This window comes from Ceratotherium simum, chromosome 1, assembly GCF_057802395.1.
Source record: "Ceratotherium simum simum isolate JZ-2026a chromosome 1, ASM5780239v1, whole genome shotgun sequence".
In the NCBI taxonomy this organism is placed as follows: Eukaryota; Metazoa; Chordata; class Mammalia; order Perissodactyla; family Rhinocerotidae; genus Ceratotherium; species Ceratotherium simum.
The window spans coordinates 93592987-93599066 of NC_141900.1; the positions used below are offsets into that span (position 1 = coordinate 93592987).

The 6080-nt window shown below is 40.3% G+C and overlaps 1 non-coding gene across 1 annotated transcript; it reads left to right on the forward strand.

The window, feature by feature from the left end:
- Positions 1 to 2253: 2253 nt before the first annotated feature.
- Positions 2254 to 2359, forward strand: LOC147918285 (U6 spliceosomal RNA). The gene has a single exon (XR_015553503.1). It is a non-coding gene; the product is annotated as a U6 spliceosomal RNA (small nuclear RNA).
- Positions 2360 to 6080: the final 3721 nt, after the last annotated feature.

A 6080-nucleotide genomic window follows, 5' to 3' on the forward strand; every position in this document is an offset into this window, starting at 1 on the left:
GGAAAATTGTGCACTCCATTGGGTAACCTAGTTCCTCCAAGTGAGAACCCCACAATGCTTGGTAGTTGCCTATTGGATTTGATGTGCAAATGATACCAAGACCCTAGCATAAAAATAGAAGAAATAATGGTGTCATTGAAAGGGCATGGGGCGTGAAATCAGAAAACCTGAGTTCCAGTTCCAATACAGATACTTAAAAACCCAGGACCAACCCAGGTCTTCTAAATTCTAGTATAATGTTCTTTTCATCCTTTCATGGCCAGAATGTTCCACCTGTGGCCCAAATCAAGTTCCCACACCGAGGGAAGTTTTAGATGAAACTGAATGCAGCACCATCATTGAAATGGAAACTCCTGAGGAGAAGGAAGAGGAGAAGAGGAGGAGGAGGAAGAAGAAGAAGGAAAAGGAGCAGGAGAAAGAGGAGGAAATTGCAAAATACAGGGTACACAAAATCTGTTTTAATTATTTTTAAACAAACACAGAGAGAAAAAAATCCCAAAGGCAAACTGTCTCTTAGAGCTTCCCTAAAGATGAATGGACAGAAGACCTTGGCAGATACCAGCCTGTGCTTCACGCTATTTCGGTTAGTGGGTGAGTCATACATGCTGGGTAGTGAATTTCTCAGGCTTTCAAACTTAAATGGGAGTAAACAGTCCAAGGCATTCATTTTTAGCATGGAGTGTTTTCTCCTGATGTTCGTAAAAAGAATCAATTTATTATGATTAGGTCATGCTTGATCCACCCCAGGAATGTTTTCAGAGTGACAGAATATTTATTTCTCAGAGACGTCACTAAAGTTCAAGAAGGTCTGATCAGCATACTTAGAAAAGCTCTTGAGATCCTAAAAGGGCTAAGACAAATCCTCTCTGTCCTTTGTGAGCCAACTGCTATTGTTACTGCATCTGCACTTGGGCAATGGCGTCCACCTTTCCATTCTAAACATAGAATAAGAGAGTAAGTAATTAAGGGAGCCTAATTGCACCAAAAGAAAATTCTGCCTTCTTTTTCCTTGCTTCAGAATAACTTAATTGTGCTTCCCACATGTTTTGAACAAAAATTTTAGACTAGAATTTAGTGATAAAATGCCATTTTTTCTCAACCTATCATAATTACTCAATAAATACAAAAATTTTAACTTCAAAAATTACGTCTAAGATTGTTCATGCAAATGGGTTGTACTTTGGGGCAGAACCATTGTATATGGTGATACCACAAGTCTTTGATGCCAAAACTTGCAAGGATTTGACTTCTAGAAATCTGCAAATCCAGGCCATAGTTAGCAAATCAGCAAATCAGATGCACTGAACTTGACCCAGGACAGTTTGGATGTGTAACTAACACATGAAAGTTAATTATTTCTCCTTAGATTTGGTGCTTTGAAGGGATCTCAGGTCAAAGGCTTTGGATGTGACAGAGGCAGTCAGGTATCTCTTAGGGATTGTTAACTGAATAAGGTTAACTGAGCATTCTTCCCATTCAAATAACAAATTATAAAAATTGGATCTTTCTTGAAATAGTTAACGAGACAAAGAAAATTTAGGTTTAGCACCATCAATTTGCATTTTAATTATTTATTTATAAAAATTTTTTTAGACAAGAAGTGTAATTAAATAACAAGACAATTCACCTAAAGAGAAACCTATGTAGAGTCCCTTTTTTTTTTTTTTTGTGAGGAAGACTAGCTCTGAGCTAACTTCCATTGCCAATCCTCCTCTTTTTGCTGAGGAAGATTACCTCTGAGGTAACGTTTGTGCCCATCTTCCTCTATTCTGTATATGGGACGCCACCGTAGCATGGCTTGATGAGTGGTGCGTCGGTCCACGCCCAAGATCCTAACCTGCGAACCCTGGGCCAAAAATCAGAGCCTGGGAACTTAACCACTACGCCACCGGGCCGGCCCCAGAGTTCCTTTCTTTTAAAGTAATCTCTCCCTCCTCTAAAGGCAGATTGCACTACATACAGCAGCTACAAAAGAGAAGTAATAACATTATCCTTGATTTAAGTAATCAATAAAAAAACATTTAAATTCGCCAAACAAGGTTCCCAAGGATTGTTGCTGACATTGTTTTGTTAAATGATGATTACAAAATAACTCGCTCATTTTTACTACTGTAAAATAGTAAAAACTTAAGTGAAATACCACTAATGGAAAAAGCAAGGTATTGGGGGTATTTTTTTAGTGTCAGATTTTTTTCCCAAACATCTCCATTTGGTCAAGGCACACCATTGGAAATTTAGTTAAAAAGAAAGAGGGTGCTTGTTTTGGCAGCACATGTATAAAATTAGAATGATACAGAGAAGATTAGCATGGCCCCTGCGCAAGGATGACATGCAAATTCATGAAGCATTCCATATTTTTAAAATAAATAATTCACAAGGATGTAATATACAGTGTGGAGGATCAGAATTTGCCACCCCAAAATCAAGTCTCTTTGACTTGATTATTTTTAAGAACAGAAGACTCAGAAAGAAACTTTGACCTTCTCCCTAACTGCCTAAAAGAATTTAAGATAGAAGCCTGTCCCAGGAAGGAGCTATCACCATAGATAGCTCTACGTGTGGTAGACAGGGAGGAACCTAGCAAGGCCCATTTTATCAAAGTTCTCTCTCAGTCCCACTGTTGATAGGTGGTCCAACACATGTTTGTTTACCAAACATTTGCCTTTCCATCTCCATGTGAATTGCCTTCCTCCCCTTTGAAGTCCCAAACCACTACCCCCAGGAGTCTATGCTGAGAGCCATCATCTATGATCAGTGTATAGGGCCTTGCTCTGGTCTCTGATGCATATCCAGCAAAACAAAGGATAATCAGGAACTAAGACCAGATGTCTGCCCTACCTGAAGACTAGATATCTGCCCCATTCGGTGACCAGCCACCTATATAACTGGCCTATAGTCTTTGCTCTGTAAGATGGTTCATTTGGACATTAGTCAGCCATCTTCCTCCTTGCTAGCAAGATGTAATAAAACCCTTTCTCTCCTACCACCTTGCCTCTCGACTATTGGCGTGTCTTGCAGCAGGCAGACAACTCCCCTTGGATGGTAACACAATTCAACTCAACTCTGACACTGTATACCTGGAGTTGGCATCAGATCCCACAGGTTAAGGCCTCAGCCTTATAAGACTGGCTCCCTACACACATTTCAGTCTCCAATCACACATCCAGGTTGTCACCTGTGCTTCTGATCAACCAGCTATAGAATGGAGGTTCCAACAAGCCTCTCCTTGGGTTCAATTAATTTGTTGGAGTGGCTCACAGAACTCAGGAAACCAGTTTACTATTACTGGTTTATTATGAAAAAATATAACTCAGGAAGAGTCAGATGGATGAGATGCATAAGGCAAGGTATGGGGAAAGGGCGTAGAGCTTCCATGCTCTCCCTGAGCACTCCACTCTCCCCAAGTCTCCATGTGTTCACCAACCAGGAAGCTCTCCAAACCTTGTCCTTTTGGGTTTTTATGGAGGCTTCATTACATAGGCATGGTTTATTACATCATTGGCCATTAGTGATTGAACTCAGTCTCTAGCTCGTCTCCCTTCCCCAGAGGTCAGGAGAGTGGGGCTGAATGTTCCAACTGCCTAATGGATGGTTCCCCTGGTAAACAGCCCCCATTCTTAGGTGACCTAGGGGCTTTCCAAAAGTAACCTTATTAACATAACAAAAAAACACCTTTATGGAGCTCATCACTTAGCAAATCCAAGGATTTTAGGCACTCTGGCAGAAAAAAGGACAAAACCCAAATATATATTTCTTATTATAAATCACAATATCACGCTAATTGACTTCATAGTATATGCCTCAATCTTGGACGGTACCATAGAACTGTTGGTTCACAAACTGGCCGTCATACAGGGAGGGCAAGGAGAGACTGAAGAAAGAGGCAGGCCACTCCAGACTGGTGGCTGGCAGTTTTAATAAGCAAGGGAACTTACTTAAGAGGCTTGTCTGGGGTGGCTGTAGGATGAGTAGATCTCCACACTCGCCCACCAGAATTTCAAAATTTTATATAGAGGCCTTAACAGGGCCTCTGAATACAGGGTCACTGTATTCAGTCCAGACAGTCTCAAGAATACCTTACTGTCTCAAGGCTGCATCCTTGAAAACACAGTGGGAATGGTGGGCAAAAGATACATTGCAAGGATAGGGGAGGGGGTGAGGAGCCTCCAACTGCCAGGGTCCAGCTCTCGGGTCAACCAGTGGTCACACTCTCTTGATGACCACCTCCAACACCTCACCAACTTCAAATTAATATGATCACTGCTTTCCCCCTTCCATGGGCTTTTTCTGGGCTGTAGAGAGCACCAGTCTCCTTGGCTGCCACTTTACAAAGGAGGAACCAGGACCACATCCAAGGAGCAAACCATGATAAGCATTTTAAATTCTAGTGAGAAAAATAAGTTGTTAAAATATGTTTAGAATAGGATTTAAGCAGATAAAAATTGCTATTAGTTACCTTACTCTCAATCATAGGATGTTTAGGCTGGAGGAAACTGAGGTTCAGAGAGATGAAGTGGCATGTCCAAGGCTACACTGGGTGAGCTGCAGAATCAGGATGAGAACCCAGGTCTCTAACCCACTTGTCTACTACTCTACTCTCCATCACTCCTCCCCATCCTTCACCAGCTGGCCTAAATTGTAACCCTTCTCTAGTCTCTCTATGGTTTTAAAGAAGAAAAATGTAACCTTATACTTATTTAATTCAGTGTTAAAAGCCCACCAAGTGAAAGCAATCTTGAGAAAGAAGAACAAAGCTGGAGGTATCACGCTTCCTGATTTCAAACTATACTACAAAGCTGTAGTAATCAAAACTGTATGGTACTGGCACAAAAACAGACACATAGATCAACGGAACAGAATAGAGAGCCCAGAAATAAACTAATGCTTATGTAGTCAATTAATTTACAACAAAGGAAGTGTAGGGGAAGAGGGAGAATTCCTGCCCACTTTTCCCTAAGGTTCTTATGGCTAGTCAAATAATTAAAAAGGCAGATTAGGAGGAGAAAATCAAACAAAGTTTAATAAAATGTATACATGGGAGAAATCCAGGAAAACTGAGCAACTCAGGCATCTGGCCCAAGCTGCCAGCTTAAATATCATCTTCAGCTAAAGGCAAAGGAGGATGTTGGGGGTAGTGGTTTGGGATTTCAGAGGGGAGGAATACAATTTACATGGAGACGGAAATGCAAATGTTTGTTAAACAAGTTTTCTGGGCTAAAAATGGGCTTGTTGGTGCCTTTCTATCACACCTATTTTACATTATACTATAGCTTTTTTATAGTATTAGATCCTTCCTAGAACAGGCCTTCTCTGTTAAATTCTTTTAGGCAGTTTGGGGGAAGGTCAAATGTTCTTCCTGAGTCTTCTGAGCCTTTATTGTCTTCAGCTCGAAATAATCCACATACCAAAGTGGCGCATCTTGGGGCAGCCTGCCCTGAAGCCCATCAGAGGCAAGAATACACAATGCAGAAAAGACAGTCTCTTCAACAAACGATGTTGGGAAAACTGGACAGCTACATGCAAAAGAATAAAACTGGACCACTTTCTTACACCATATACAAAAATAAACTCAAAATGGATTAAAGACTTAAATGTAAGAGCTGAAACAGTAAGACTCCTAGAAGAAAACATAGGCAGTAAATTCTTTGATATAGGTCTTAGCAATATTTTTTGGATCTGTCTCCACAGGAAAGGCAACAAGAGCAAAAATAAACAAATGGGACTTCATCAAACTAAAAAGCTTTCGCACAGCAAAGGAAACCATCAACTAAACGAAAAGGCAACTGACTGAATGGGAGAAGATATTTGCAAATGATATATCCCATAAGGGATTAATATCCAAAATGTGTAAAGAATTCATACAACTCAATATCATAAAAACAAACAATTCAGTTAAAAAATGGGCAGAGGACCTGAATAGACATTTTTCCAAAGAAGACATACAGATGGCCAACAGACACATGAAAAGATGCTCAATATCACTAATCATCAGAGAAATGCAAGTTAAAACCACAGTGAGATATCATCTTACTCCCATCAGAATTGCTATCATTAAAAAGACAACAAATAATAAGTGTTGG